This window comes from Manihot esculenta, chromosome 12 (genome assembly GCF_001659605.2).
Source record: "Manihot esculenta cultivar AM560-2 chromosome 12, M.esculenta_v8, whole genome shotgun sequence".
Classification (NCBI taxonomy): domain Eukaryota; kingdom Viridiplantae; phylum Streptophyta; class Magnoliopsida; order Malpighiales; family Euphorbiaceae; genus Manihot; species Manihot esculenta.
Window position 1 is genome coordinate 17,892,986 of NC_035172.2, and position 16,686 is coordinate 17,909,671.

Here is a 16,686-nt window from a genome sequence, read left to right on the forward strand (position 1 = left end):
TACCATGCGTTTGGGTAGCTAGAATTAGGTCTCTCTATTTCTTAATGCAATTGACATTTGTTAGATGCCAAAGGCCCAAGGACGTTCCTTGACAACTTGTTGATTAGTGATTAGTTAGAGGACGTTCTCTAATTAATTTATGCTTAAGGAGGGATATAGTGGTGAGAAGCGTCTTCCATCTCCATAATTAATTTATTGAATCAAACAAAGGAACCTAAGTATCAATGATCAATCCCAACAACTGAAGTGGATCCAATTCTTCAACTAGAGCTTTTCTCATATTTGAATTTCTTTATTTTATTATTCGCTTTACTTTATTGCTTTCATAATTAGTTTAATTGAATCAATCTCAAATCTCCCCCTTTATTTTACTTTCAATTTATTTACCTTCAGTTTATTTTGCTTTCAGTTTATTTTCTTGGTCTTGATAAGGAAAATAGGTAAGTATCAATTCCCTGTAGATTCGATCCTTTCACCACTATCTGCAGTTATAAGATTGTTGATAACTGAAAAGGTTATTTTTGACCGACTTTGACAACCACATAGTCAAAAATTGGCGCCATTACCGGGGAATTAATTTAACTAATTTATTTTTCTTTCATGACCAGATCTGGACTCAAGGAAACTCTGCCTTACGATCCATAAATTGAGCGAACAATCAGATGACTTGGGAAGCAAGTCACCACCGAATCTGCCACACAGGAGCCTGCCATTGCAGAATTGATTCATAGATAAGGTAAGTACATCTATTCTCACTGCTCAAATTTTTGAACTAACCTCAGCTGTAAAAAGTTATGTCATAGGTCAAGCTCAACAATTTCAGCAATCTCGGCTATGTGGGATTTGTGCACATGTAGGACACCCAACTGATCAATGCATATACTTCATGAGGATGACCAGCAAGTACATGCATTTGGAGGATTCAATAGTCAGCCTAGACATGATCTATAGTCTAACACATACAATCAAGGCTGGAGAGACCATCCGAACTTCAGTTATACAAGGGCTAACAACTACCAAAATTATCAAAGAAATCAAGCCCAAGAAACACCTCCAAGTTCCAATATGCACCTTGAGGAGATGGTGAAATCATTGGCAAATTCTGTGCAAAGCCTCCACCAGCAGATGGATCAAATAAGCACCTCAGTAAGTGCACTCATGTTATGAAGTGAGGAAGAGCTTCAAGATGTCAAGGCTGATGATGGAAGTTCGCAAGTACAAGAACAAGCTGCTGAAGAAAAACAGCCAGAAAACTTTCGTCCAAACAAACTGGTCAAACAGAACCAGTTTATGGTTTATATATCATTGATTGTTTGAGCCAAGAAGTTTTTTATATGAATCAAGATGATATGCTAAACAATGATTTTTGCAGGGAGGCTAGCCAAAAAGATGAAGGGAGCCAAAAAGAGCCAAAACTGAAAGTAAAAGTCTACTGCATTCAGCAGGTGGACTGTGACCAAACGCAGAAAGACAAAGGTCCACCCGCACCTCTTCAGCTCAGTTCGCAGACAGGCCATGCACAAAAGGAGCAAGTAGAATCCAGATCGCCCAAACTAAAGGAGCATGCAGAACACTGCCTGCCCAAACCACCGGATAAGGTAGAATTTGTTTTGTCCGAATTCAGTACCAAATTGCAGCCACCTATGGAGAAATATGAATTGGAATTCGAAGTGCTGCCCAATCATCTAAAAAATGCAAACATAAGGGCTAGAGGCACACCTCACCTGAAAGAGGAGAAGCTAATCATGTTACTTCATGAGTACATGAAAGAAATAGGATGGGTTATGACCAAATCAAAAGGCGTGCTATACTTTTTACTTAATTCGGTTGGGACCCTTTTTCTTCCTCCAATTACTTGAGCCTTGATCAAGTGGAAAAGGTCCAGCTCGTGACCTTAAACTAGGGCGCTACTGGGAGGCAACCCAGCGGAGGCAACTTGCTTAGTGGATCGCACCTCACAACCACACCAGGGGAGTACTTGGTTTCCTTTGAACTTTAATTTTTTCAATACATTGAGGACAATGCATAAATTAGGTGTGGGGGTGCATATCTCTGAACTTTTATTTTTAGTCCATTTTTTTTTAATTCTTAGTTTGAATAGCCACAATTTGATTTTCTTTTTTTTTTGCTTTCAATACACACACATGTAGTTACAGTTTTTTTTTTCTTTTTTTTTTTTCTCTGTTTTGATATGGTTTACTTAAACACATATGCTATGTTGGATGAGCTTTCTTTCTATGACCCCATTGATGTGATGACTCTTTAAACCTAAGTTGAATCAATTGCAGTGAGTTGTATTCATTGTTGGAAATTTCCTTTTGAATTGAATCTTTGAGCTTGCCATGGTGAAAAATATATATTACTCATTAGAGAGAATAAATTGAAAGATGTGTGAATAACTGAACATGGCTTATTTTAGCAATTGGTGTTGATTTGCCCAATTCATTGAGAAAGAAATTTAGCAAAGACAAGGACTTCAAAAGCACAAATGAAAAACTGTTCCAATCGTCAAAAGACTATGAACAGAGCTAGTAGCCACTTGGACAGGTGACCAACTGAGTAACTGGGGGTGGGTATCACAAATATGTACCTTCACATCAAAAGGTTGGTGACTTTTTCAAGCAAGATTAAAGTGCAAAAGGCTGAATAATGTGCTTCAAGTTAAGGGCAAGTCACTCTGAAAGCTAGAAAGAGTCTTAACTGAACAAGAACATGTGCATGTATAATCTCTCTCTTGAGTAAAACAAATACTAGCCATGGTAGATAAAGGGAGACAAAGATAGAAGGTGAGTAACCTTGGTGCATACATGCTTCACTGCAATGCTTCAAAGTAGGGGTCTAGAGTAAGAACTCAAGTGGAAATAAAGGATCAAGTAGCAAAGAGAGCTTGTTTGACTAAGTTTATTTGCTTGGGGACAAGCAAAAGGCTAGGTGTGGGGGTATTTGATCAGTCCAAATTTAAACCATTTTATCATGATGTTATTAATGTTAATTTACACTTTTTCTGCCTAATTTTGTGATTTTGATATTATTTTGCAGAAAATGGTGTAAAGAGGTAATTTGGAGAAAATGCTCTTAAAACTGTCTAAAATGGAACAAAGGAGAGCAAGCATGCCAAGTTGCAACTGAAGAGGAGATAAACAAGGAAAGTAATTTGAATTTCAAATTTCAAATCTCCAAGAGCATTCAAAATTCAAAATTCAAGATTCAACTTATTAAGGAAAGTGCTAAATAAGGAAAGTGGCAAATAAGGAAAGTGCAGTCAGCAGAGCAATTTGAAATTCAAATTTCAAATCTTCAAGAATCCATTTCCTTATTGAGGAAGTCAAATCTCAAGAAGATGCACATTCAAAATTTGAAATTCAAAATTCAGGTTGTTAAGGAAGCTAAAGAAGACATACTTGCCCCCCAAGTCTTGCACATTCAAAATTCAAAATTCAAAATTCAAAAAGAGACTCCACCTCACTAATGTATACTTGGGCGGCAAGGGCAGCAACTTGGGCAGCAAGGAAGACCAACTTGGGCAGCAAGGAGACCTAGGGCAATACTTTCAACTATAAAAAGACACATAAGGAGCCTCCCCATGCTTTTTCTACTCTCCCTTGTACACACATATGGGATTGCAAGTGGCCACATCTCTTCTTCATCTCTTTCTTTATTTTTGGTTTTGTTTCAGCCATGAGTGGCTGAAACCTTTATTTCTAGTTGAAGATTGGTTGAAACTTTAGTTGTTTTATGGATTAGGAGATCTGAACATACATTGTTTATCTTTTGTTTTTCAATATTTATGCAATTTCATGCTTAATTCCATTGTTGCTTTGTTATTTAGATCAATAAGGCCAATTGAATCTTGATTGCAAGGTAATAATTTGTTAGTTTGGATAGTTTTAAGTCCGTAATTGCTTGGATTATTCAAACAAAAGTAACTCTTGGTGTAAAAACTAAGGAAATTGCATGATCTAGCGATATTACCATGCGTTTAGGTAGCTAGAATTAGGTCTCTCTATTTCTTAATGCAATTGACAGTTGTTAGATGCCAAAGGCCCAAGGACGTTACTTGGCAACTTGTTGATTAGTGATTAGTTAGAGGATGTTTCCTAATTAATTTGTGCTTAAGGAGGGATATAGTGGTGAGAAGCGTCTTCCATCTCCATAACTAATTTATTGAATCAAACAAAGGAACCTAAGTATCAATGATCAATCCCAACAACTGAAGTAGATCCAATTCTTCAACTAAAGCTTTTCTCATATTTGAATTTCTTTATTTTATTATTCGCTTTACTTTATTGCTTTCATCATTAGTTTAATTGAATCAATCTCAAACCCCCCCTTTATTTTACTTTCAGTTTATTTACCTTCAGTTTATTTTACTTTCAGTTTATTTTCTTGGTCTTGATAAGGAAAATAGGTAAGTATCAATTCCCTATGAATTCAATCCTTTCACCACTATCTGTGGTTATAAGATTATTGATAATTGAAAAGGTTATTTTTGACCGGCTTCGACAACTGCACAGTCACCTAGCAAAAACTCGCCTTGTGGCCTAGTTTAGTGGGACCAACGCCCAGGTTGTCTAGTAGAACCTGCCTTGTGACTTGGCCTTGCAGAACCTACCTTAAGGCTTTGTTTAGTGGAACCAATGCTCGGATGGATTGGCGGAACCCGCCTTGCAACCTGGCCTAGCGAAACCCGTCTTGTGGCCTTATATAGTGGGACTAATGCCCAAATGGTCTGATGAAACTCGCATTGTGACCTGGCTTTGTAGAACTAGCCTTGTGGCCTTGTATTGTGGGACCAATGCCTGGATGGTCTGGCAGAACTCGCCTTGTGACGTAGCCTGGCAGAACCTGCCTTGTGACGTAGCCTAGCAGAACCTGCCTTGTGGCCTCCTATGGTGGGACTAATGCCCAGATTGTCTGGTAGATTTCGCCTTGTGACCTGGCCTAGTGGAACCCGCCTTGTGGCCTTGTATAGTGGGACCAATGCCCGAATGGTCTAGTGAAATCCGCCTTGTGACCTAGCTTAGCGGAACTCGCTTTATGGCCTCTTTGTATCTCCCATTTCCATAATCCTTTTTTGAGGAAGGTAATCCCATCGTCCCTTACCGCTGAAGAACATAACATATGAAAATATCTCGTTAACTTTGTTATTAAAAGAATATCGTTGTGTTACAGATATATCGGGGGACCATTCGGCTTCCTAAGTTGGCTAGCTTATGAAACTTCTGAGCAAGTGATCTCCAAGACTTAAAAGGTTTTTTTTACCAATCTGATGATTATATTTGCAGTCTGCATACTTTCCCTAATCCTCTCTAGATCCTACCGTTATTACATGTATGACACCTATTGATAGAGCTAAATTTAGACCCATTTTCCATATTGATATTTATGTTAATTTACACATTTTCTGCAAAATTTTTTGGTTTTGATATTATTTTGCAGAAAATGGAGTAAAATGGTAATTTGGCAAAAATGGCCTTAAATCTGCCCAAAAGAGAGCAAAACTGCACAAGCATGGTTTGCCCAACTTGTTTGCCCAAACCAAAGTGAAGCTGAAATGAAGGAGAAAACTGATGAACTGATTGACCAGACTGTTTGCCCAAAACTGTTTGGGCAAACAGCGGAGCAAGACAGAGACAAAGACTAGGCACGCAGACAACAGCCACGACAGACAGCCTGTTTGCCCAAACAACGTCGGGCAAACAGCACCAGCAACCAGAAAATCAGCAGATCTGCAGAATTTGAAGACCAAGTCAAACACGAGTCTTGTTGCACTCCAATCACGTGGGACAGCTCAGCAACACATAATTCCACCTCAGCAATCTCTCCTACATATTTGGAAAGCCAAAAATCAAAAAGACAAAAATACCCTCCAAGAATCCAACTCCAAATAGGAAAAGGAGTCCCAATTCAATAAGGAAACCCTAGGGCAGCCAATCCAACCTATAAAAGGACCAGCAAACCAGCAGAAGAGGCATCTTGGCATCCTTGATCAAAACACATTCTTGGCACCACTCCAGCAGCTGCGCACCCCTTGCGCCAGTCCTTCTCCCTTCCTTTTTGCTTTCTTTCTTTTATTTTTGTATTAGTTTCAGCCATGAGTGGCTGAAACCCTTTTTCTAGTTGAAGAATAAGGTGAAACTTTGGTTGTTTATGGATTGGGAGATCTGAACATGCTATGTTAATCTTTTATTTATCAATATTTATGCAATTTCATGCTTAAAGTCATTGTTGCTTTGTTATTTTAGATCAATAGGGCCCCTTGAATCTTGATTGAAAGGTAATAATTTGTTAGTTTGGATAGTTTTTAGTCCGTAATTACTGAAATTATTCAAACACAAGAACACTTGGTATAAAAACTAAGGAAATTGCATAATCTAGCAATATCACCATGCGTTTAGGTAGCTAGAATTAGGTCTCTCTATCTCTTAATGCAATTGACAGTTGTTTGTTGCCTAAGACCCAAGGACGTTCCTTGACAACTTGTTGATTAGTGATTAATTAGAGGACATTCCCTAATTAATCTATGCTTAAGGAGGGATTTGGTTGGTGACTCGCGGTTGTCGAAGCCGGTCAAAAATAACCTTCTTGGTTATCAACAATTTACAACTGCAGATAGTGGTGAAGGATCGAATCCTCAGAGAATTGATTACCTATTTATTTTTCTCAACAAGACCAATAAAATAAACTAAAACAATGAGATAAACAAAAAATGAGATAAAAACTGAAAGTGGGATCAAACGAGATAAACTGAAATTGGGATAAAAAACTGTCAACAAAATAACAGGGGGATTTGAGATTGATTGTAGTAAACTAATAATGAGAAAAATAATGGAAAGCAAATAATTAAATAAAAAATAATCAATAATGAGAAAGCTCTAGTTGAAGTATTGGATCCACTTTAGTCGTTGGGATTGATCACAGACACTTTATTCTTTTGGGTTGATTCAATAGATTAGTTATGGAGATGGAAGACGCTTCTCACCACCATTATCTCTCCTTATTATTAAATTAATCAGGGAACACCCTCTAATTAATTACTAATTAACAAATTACCAAGGAACGTCCTTAGGCCTTAGGCATCAAAACAATTGTCAATTGCATTAAGAAATAGAGAGATCCAATCCTAGCTACCCAAACGTATGGAGATAACGCTAGATCATGCAATTTCCTTGGGTTTTATCCCAAGTGTTCTCATGTAAGAATAATCTAAGCAATTACGGACTTAAATTATTCAAACTAACAAATAATTATTTTGCAATAAAAAATCAAACGTAGATCTCAATAACAAAATAATATGAAAATTAAATATGAAATTGTATGAATATTAAATTTCCAAAAATTAAACAATATTTGATCAAGTCTCACAACCCATTAATCAACTAAAGTTTCAACCAATATTCAACTAGATGAAAAGCATTCAACCACTCATGGGCTGAATTTAAAACAGAAAAATAAAATAAAAAGAAGGAAAAAGAAAGAACCGAAGGAGCTGGCTTGCGGAAATTGCGGAGAGGAGGAATTGTAGGTTGCTCTGTTCTGGCCGTTTAGAGCTCTTTAAATAGGTGCAGAGGAGCGCCCTATTTTGGAAACAATTGCTTCCCACGTGCGCTTGATGCTGAGGCGGGTCCATGTGCGAGTGTGGTCCGCGTGAAGTGAAGGCGGGCCATTTGCTGTGAGTTGAGCTTGGTGGGTCCATGTGCAAGTGTGGTCCGCGTGAATGGCTTTGAAGCGCGGGCTGTCCATGTGCTTGTTGGATGTGCTGGACATGTCATGTGGGCTCATGAGTGCAAGGTTGATGGAGCGGGAGTGTGGGCCCATGTTGGAATCCACGTGCGTGAATGTGTGGAGCGCGGGCCCATGCTGGAGTGGGCTGTCCTCGCGCAAGAATTGAGCTTGACCATTTGGGCGTGAGTGGTCCATATGTGCGTGGCCCATTTGCGTCAATATTTAAGCTTCAAAATATTTTCCCCGTTCATCTCGTTTTGGATCCAACTTGGCAGGCTTGCTCTCTTTTGCTCCAAATAAGGCAGTTTTAGGGGGATTTTCTCCAAAATGTCCTTTTACACCATTTTCTGCAAAATAATATTAAAAGCACTAAATTAAGCAGAAATCGTGTAAATATTCATCAATAATATTAATATAAAATGGACTAATTTATGCTCTATCAAATACCCCCACACTTAGCCTTTTGCTTGTCCTCAAGCAAACAAACTTAGTCAAATAAGCTTTCTTACTCTAGATCCTTATTTCCACTTTAAGCTCTTACTCTAAACACCTATTTTGAATCATTGCAGTTAAGAATATATGCATGAAGATTACTCACTTTCTTTCCTTGTTTCCCTTTACTAACCATGGCTAGGATCTGTTTTCCTCAAGAGAGACCATACACGCACGTTATTTGTTAAGACTTTTTCTAGCTTTCAGAGTGACTTGCCCTTACCTTAAAGTACTTTATTCAGGCTTTTGCACTTTAGATCTTGCTTAGAGAAGTCACCAACCTTTTGACGTGAATGTACATATTTGTGATACCCACCCCCAGTTACTCAGTTGGTCACCTTTCCAAGTGGCTATTAGCTCTGTTCATAGTCTTTTGACCATTGGAACAATCTTAGAATTGTGCTTTTGAGGTCTTTACCTTTGCTGAATTTTCTTTCTCTCAATGATTTGGGCAAATCAACACCAATTGCTAAATCAAGTCACATTAAGTTCATTCACACAACTTTCAATTTATTCTCATCAATTGAGGGTCATCAATATATTTTTCACCACGGCAAACTCAAAAATTCAATTCAAAAGGCAATTCTCAAACATGAATATAACTCACTGCAATTGATTCAACATAAGTTTAAAGAGTTATCACATCAATGGGGTCATGAAAAGAAAAGCTCATCCAACATAGTCTATATGATGAGTAAAGCATCTCAAAAACAAAAACAAAAATAGATAAAAAAAACTGTGGCTATCTGTGTGTGTTATTGAAAGCAAAACGAAAAATTGAAAAAAAATCACACTGAAAATGAAAATAAAATTTCAAACTGAAAATTAAAGCAAAAATTAAAAATTCAGAGATATGCACCCCCACACCTAAATCATGCATTGTCCTCAATGTATAAGAAACATAAAAGAACAAAGGAAACTGAGTACTCCCCTGGGTGTGGTGTGCATGGTGCGATCCACTTGATCAAGGCTCAAGTAATTGGGAAAGGAAAAAGCGTCCCAACTGCATTGAGCAAAAAGTGTAGCACTCCTTTTGATTTGGTCATAGCCCATCCTATTTTTTCTATGTACTCATGAAGTAACATGATTAGCTTCTCCTCTTTCAGATGAGGTGTGCTTCTAGCCCTTATGTTTGCATTTTTGAGATGATTGGGAAGCACTTTGAATTCCAATTCATGTTTCTCCATGGCTAGCTGCAATTTAGTGCTAAAATCTGGCGAAACAAACTCTACCTTATCCGAAGGTTTGGGAAGACATTGATCTGGATGCTCCTTTGGTTTAGGTGCTTGGAACACCATTTGTTCCTTGTGAGCATAGGCTGTTTGCGTTGGAAGGCTGAAAGGAGTTTCAGATTGCTCCTTCTACGCTAGATCTGACTGAAAGGGAGGCGGAGGAGAGCTAATTTGCATAGGAAGCTGAATGGGTGCGCCTGAGAGGCTTTCAGATGCCTCTTCTTGCGCAGGGGTGGTTTGTACTCCATTCTGAAGTGGTGCAACTGGTTTCTGTACTTCCTGTAGTGGTTTGCAGTTCATCTGGTGGATGCTGCAAACTATTTCCTTAAGTTTTGACTCTTTCTGGCTCTCATTCCTGCAAAGATCATCATTTAGTATATCATCTTGATTTACAAAAAAAACATTTTCACTCAAACAATCAATGATATCTAAATTATCAACAGATTATGTTTGATCAGTTTGTTTAGGCAAACAATTTTCTGGTTGTTTCTCTTCAGCAGCTTGTTGTTGTACTTGTGAACTTTCATCATTTGTCTCATCATCTTGAAACTCTTCCTCTCTCCTTAACATGTTTGCATTTAATGAGGTGGTCATTTGTTCTATCTGCTGTTGGATGCTTTGCATAGAACTTGCCAATGTCTCCATCATCTTCTCAAGGTGTTGGTTGGAACTTGGAGGTGCTAGTTGGGCTTCATATCCTTGATAGTCCTGGTAGTTGTTAGCCCTAGCATAGCCAAAATTCGGATGGTCTCTCCAACATGGATTGTAGGTGTCAAGGTAAGGATCATGTCTTGGTTGTCCATAGGATCCTTCAAATGCATGTACTTGTTGAAGTTGTTGAGCTTGACCTATAACAAGACTTTTCAAAGCAGAGGTTAGTTCAGAAATTTGAGAAGTGAGAACAGATGTACCTACCTCATTAACTCCTTTTTGCAATTGCTTTTCATCTCCATATTGTCTAGATGCTACTGCAAGTCTTGAAATCAACTCTCTAATTGCTTGAGGTGTGCTATCTTTAATTGAACCTCTACATGCTACATCAATGAATTTCCTTTCGGATGGTAGCAAACCTCCACAGAAGAATTCTATGAGTGATCTTTCTGAAATGTCATGTTGAGGACAATTTGTACACAATCTATTAAATCTTTCCCGGTAATCATACAAATCTTCAGTTTCTTCTTGCTTAATACAACTAATCTCTCTTCTTATGTCTATTATTTTAGAAGTTGGAAAATATTTATTCAGAAAGGCTCTTACCATACCTTCCCAAGAAGTGATTGATCTAGGTGGCAAGTAAAATAACCAATCTTTGGCATAATCATCAAGTGAGAATGGGAATGCTCTTAATTTAACATGCTCTTCAGATATGCCTTGTGGTCCCATGGATGAACAAACAAAATGAAATTCTTTCAAGTGCTTATGTGGATTTTCATGCTCCAAACCTCTAAATTTAGGTAGTAGATGTATCAAACCTGTTTTGAGCTCAAAAGGGGCTGTCAAAGGTGGGTAAGTGATGCACCATAGCGCTTGATCATCAATAGGGGTTGCCAACTCTCTCAGTGTTCTTTCTCTTGGTATTGGTGCCCTCTTGGCTGGATTTTCTAGTTCAATATCAGCATGTACAGCAGGTCCAGCTGGTCTTTGAACAGGGGCAGCAGGTTGCACATGAAATTCAGCCATCTCAGCGGCTGTTTGGGCAATTTCTGCAGCTGTGTTTGCAAGGGCTGGTTCTGCAGATTCTGGTGCAGCAGATTCTGGTTCTGTTGAGGTAATTTCTGTGTGTGCTATCTCCTGGACAGCAGGTAACACTTGTTCTGTAATTTCTGCATATGCTGTTTTTTGGATAGCAACAAATTCAGCAGGTGTTGTTTGAGCAGTAGTGTTTATGGCTGCCTTTTAGACAACAGCTAGTTCTGTTTCTCGGAACAGCAGTCTTGACAGTAGGTGCAGAAGGTAATTGCTCAGTAGCATTGTTGAGGGTGGCAGATCTGGTAATGAAAGAAAAATAAACAAGTAAAATTAATTTCCCGGCAACGGCGCCAATTTTTGACTCGCGGTTGTCGAAGCCGGTCAAAAATAACCTTCTTGGTTATCAACAATTTACAACTGCAGATAGTGGTGAATGATCGAATCCTCAGAGAATTGATTACCTATTTATTTTTCTCAACAAGACCAATAAAATAAACTGAAATAATGAGATAAACAAAAAATGAGATAAAAACTGAAAGTGGGATCAAACGAGATAAACTGAAATTGGGATAAAAAACTGTCAACAAAATAACAGGGGGTTTGAGATTGATTGTAGTAAACTAATAATGAGAAAAATAATGGAAATCAAATAATTAAATAAAAAATAATCAATAATGAGAAAGCTCTAGTTGAAGTATTGGATCCACTTTAGTCGTTGGGATTGATCACAGACACTTTGTTCTTTTGGGTTGATTCAATAGATTAGTTATGGAGATGGAAGACGCTTCTCACCACCATTATCTCTCCTTATTATTAAATTAATCAGGGAATGTCCTCTAATTAATTACTAATTAACAAATTGCCAAGGAACGTCCTTGGGCCTTAGGCATCAAAACAATTGTCAATTGCATTAAGAAATAGAGAGATCCAATCCTAACTACCCAAACGTATGGAGATAACGCTAGATCATGCAATTTCCTTGGGTTTTATCCCAAGTGTTCTCATGTAAGGATAATCTAAGCAATTACGGACTTAAATTATTCAAACTAACAAATAATTATTTTGCAATAAAAAATCAATGTAGATCTCAATAAAAAAATAATATGAAAATTAAATATGAAATTGCATGAATATTGAATTCCCAAAAATTAAATAATATTTGATCAAGTCTCACAACCCATTAATCAACTAAAGTTTCAACCAATATTCAACTAGATGAAAAGGATTCAACCACTCATGGGCTGAATTAAAAATAGAAAAATAAAATAAAAAAAAGGAAAAAGAAAGAACCGAAAGAGCTGGCTTGCGGAAATTGTTGAGAGGAGGAATTGTAGGTTGCTCTATTCTGGCCATTTAGAGCTCTTTAAATAGGTGCAGAGGAGCGCCCTATTTTGGAAACAATTGCTTCCCACGTGCGCTTGATGCTGAGGCGGGTCCATGTGCGAGTGTGGTCCGCGTGAAGTGAAGGCCGGCCATTTGCTGTGAGTTGAGCTTGGTGGGTCCATGTGCAAGTGTGGTCCGCGTGAATGGCTTTGAAGCGCGGGCTGTCCATGTGCTTGTTGGATGTGCTGGACATGTCATGTGGGCTCATGAGTGCAAGGTTGATGGAGCGGGAGTGTGGGCCCATGTTGGAATCCACGTGCGTGAATGTGTGGAGCGCGGGCCCATGCTGGAGTGGGCTGTCCTCGCGCAAGAATTGAGCTTGACCATTTGGGCGTGAGTGGTCCATATGTGCGTGGCCCATTTGCGTCAATATTTAAGCTTCAAAATATTTTCCCCGTTCAGCTCGTTTTGGATCCAACTTGGCAGACTTGCTCTCTTTTGCTCCAAATAAGGCAGTTTTAGGGGAATTTTCTCCAAAATGTCCTTTTACACCATTTTCTGCAAAATAATATTAAAAGCACTAAATTAAGCAGAAATCGTGTAAATATTCATCAATAATATTAATATAAAATGGACTAATTTATGCTCTATCAGTTGGTGAGAAGCGTCTTCCACCTCTATAACTAATTTATTGAATCAAATAAAAGAATCTTTGTGTCAATGATCAATCCCAACAACTAAAGTGGATCCAACTCTTCAACTAGGCTTTTCTCTTTTGATTTCTCTTTACTTTATTCTTTACTTTACTTGCTTGCTTTCAATTCTTGTTTAACTCAACAATCTCAAAACCCCCTTTTTTATATTATTGTCTTTTTATTTACTTGGTATTGACAAGAAAAATAAGTAAGTATCAATTCCCTGTGTATTCGATCCTTTTGCCACTATCTACAGTTGTAAAATTGTTGATAACCAAAAAGGTTATTTTTGACCGGCTTCGACAACCGCGAGTCACCTATAGGTTCTCGATCAGGGGTTGCCTTGGGGGTTTATTTTCTTAGGCCAGATCTCTTTTCTTCTCTTCCTGTAATACCCGGCTAGATCTCGGCGTCGGAATTCCTACCTTCCGGCGGAATCTCCGTTGGAATCTAGAATTTCTCGGATGTCGGAACCTTCTAGAAGGGTAAAATAAAGGTTTTCTAAAATGTTTTTATGTGTTTTTATGGTTTTAATAAAGAAATAAACTGAGTTTTGAAAGAAAAGACCAAGGAAGGAAAAGCCAGGTTCGGCCGCCGAACATTGGGCTCTTGCAGAAGCACCTTTGGCCCCCGAAGGTGGTCTGGCTAGCCACCTATAAAAGGCCTCATGTCCGAAAATGGGCGAGTTTTCTCTCTCTATTTTCGGGCATAGGTGAGATTTCGCGAGTTTTGATACATGTTTAGGCTAGTTGTAAAATGTTAGGGTTTATGTTAGTTTAATGATAAATGTGATGCCATGTTGATGTTTGTTGGGGTTTAGGCTAGTTTATGCCCCTATGTGCTTGAGTAAGTAGTTATGCATGCTTTTGAGTGTTGAGTATTAGGTTGGAGGGTTTTGGGAGGCTAGATGTGGGATGGCAGCATCGAGTTCTGCCACCCAGAAGGATCCAGGTTTGGCCGCCGAACCTGCCAGAGGAGGCAGTTTTGGCCGCCTAAGCTCGCCCCCGAAAGTTTGGACTTTCGGCTCTAGAGGGGAGTTTCGGCCGCCGAACCTGCCCTCGAAGGTTGTGACTTTCGGATCTGTGAAGGCTTTCAGCCGCCGAACCCTGCCCCTGAAAGTGCCTGACTTTCGGATCTGTAGGGGCTTTCGGCCGCCGAACCTGCTGCCGAAAGTCTCTTGTCCAGCCTTCCTTTGCCTATTTTCAATGCATGTTTTGTGATGTTTTAGGGGGTTTTTGGGGAGTTGTTTAGAGTTATGTTAGAGTTTGTTTGGTCCCTCATTTAAGTCCACCTGTGTAGGATTGGACCCGAGGAACCGAGGAGGCCAGCAGTGTTAGTTGTTTCAGAGTCAGCCAGAGGTGAGTAGAACTAAACTATGTTTTAAAGTAAATGAAATTTTTTTAGCATGTTCATGCATCACGAATTCCATGATATGTACTAGGCTGTTTTGCATTAGAATTCACGAATATGATGTATTGCATAATATGTTGTTGATGTGGATGGATATTAGATGACCCACTAGCCCTCGATATGCTATGTTATGATACGGTATGGAAGTCTAGTGAGGCCCATTCTACGCCCCTGGCATATTGGATATGTTATGTTATGTCATGTTTAAGAGAAAGTCCAGTGAGGCCCATTCTACGCCCCTGGCACAATTGGATATGTAGAGGGTTAGTGGCGACAAATCTATCCTTGATGTGAATTGTTTGTGTTGTGATGCATTTCATGAAAGCATATGTTTATTAAATTTTTTTTATTGTTCTGCTCACTGGGCTTTAGTAGCTCACCCCTGTAATACCCGGCTAGACTCCGGTATCGAAATTCCTACCGTCCGGTGGAATCTCGGATGTCGGAAGCCTCTGGTAGGGTAGAAACATGTTTTCATAAAATGTTTTAATGTATTTCATGATTTTAAGTAAAAAGGAAATGAGTTTTTGCATGAAAACAACCTTGGAGGAAAACTCAGGTTCGGCCGCCGAACTTCAAGTTTGGCCGCCGAACATGCATGCACTTCGGGAGTGCTTTAGGCCCCCGAAAGCATAAGTGAGGGAAGTCCACGTTCAGCCGCCGAACCTCAAGTTCGGCCGCCGAACATGGCATGCATGCGGAAGCACTTTCGGCTCCCGAACGTGGCCTGGCCAGCCACCTATAAAGGGGTCCCTTAGCCGAAAACGGGCGAGCTTTTTTCTCATTTTCGGCCAAGGTGAGCTCTCCGCCATCCCTCACCGGTTTTGAGCTCCTTCCTTCAAATCTTTCTCGATTTTCATTTGTTTTACCCTTGTTTTGAAGATTTTGAGCATTTGAGCAAGTTTTGGAGCTTGGAGGTTCAAGGAACTCTCTCTCTCCCATTTTCCGAGCTAGGGTCGTTCACCTCTCGATCTTCAAGAGATAAGGGTCGATCTTGAGCTTATGGCATGTTTTAAGTAAGTTTTAAGTAGATCTATAGGGTAGAATGCATGTTTAGCTCATGGTTAGGTTTATGGGTTTAATATGTGTTTATGAACAATGTGAGTTATTTGATGTGTTGTAGTTGGGGTTTTTGATGGTTTGAAGCCCCTAGGAACTTGTATGCTTGTTTGTGTATGATTGGGAATGTTGTAGAATAGGTTTATGCATGTTTGGATGGTTTTGGGAGGCAAATGTGCATGAGGAACCAAGTTTCTGCCCTTTGGTAGAAACCAGGTTCGGTAGCCGAAGGACTTTCGGCCGCCGAACCTGCCTGGGAGGCAAGCCTTTCGGCTGCCGAAGCCTGCCCCTGAAAGAGGACTTTCGTCTCTGGAGGGCAGTTTCGGCCGTCGAAAGTGCCACCGAACATGCATGAGTTTCGTCTCTGTCTGGGAGTTTCGGCCGCCGAAGGTGCCGCCGAACCTGCCTGACTTTCGGCTCTGGAGGGAATTTCGGCCGCCGAACCTGCTGCCGAAAGTGCCCTGTCCAGCCTTCCTTTGCATGTTTTTGCATGGATGTTTTGAGGAGTTTTAGAGGGTTTTTGGGGGATGTTTTTAGAGTTATGTTCTAGTTGTTTGGTCCCTCATTTGAGTCCACCTGTGTAGGTTCGGACCTGAGGAACTGAGGACCCCAGCAGTGAGTCAGCTGCTCCAGTGTCTGGTCAGAGCTATCCAGAGGTGAGTAGAATAAACCTTTACGTTTTAAAGTAAATTAATTGTAAAGTTTTGAGCATGTTCATGCATCATGAATGCCATGTGATGATTTAGGTTGTTTGCATTAGAATTCACGAATATGTTGCATTGCATATTTTAATGTTGATGTGGATGAATGTTGGATGATCCATAGCCCTCGATCTATGATGTGACGATGTGATATGTACGGTACGGAATGTAAGACCAGTGGGACCCATTCTACGTTCGCTGGCACTATGTAAGAGAAAGACCAGGACCCATTCTACGTTCTAGCACAGTTGGAATGTTATGTTATGCTATGTAAGAGAAAGACCAGGACCCATTCTACATTCTGGCACAGTTGGAATATTATGTTATGCTATGTAAGAGAAAGACCAGGACCCATTCTAC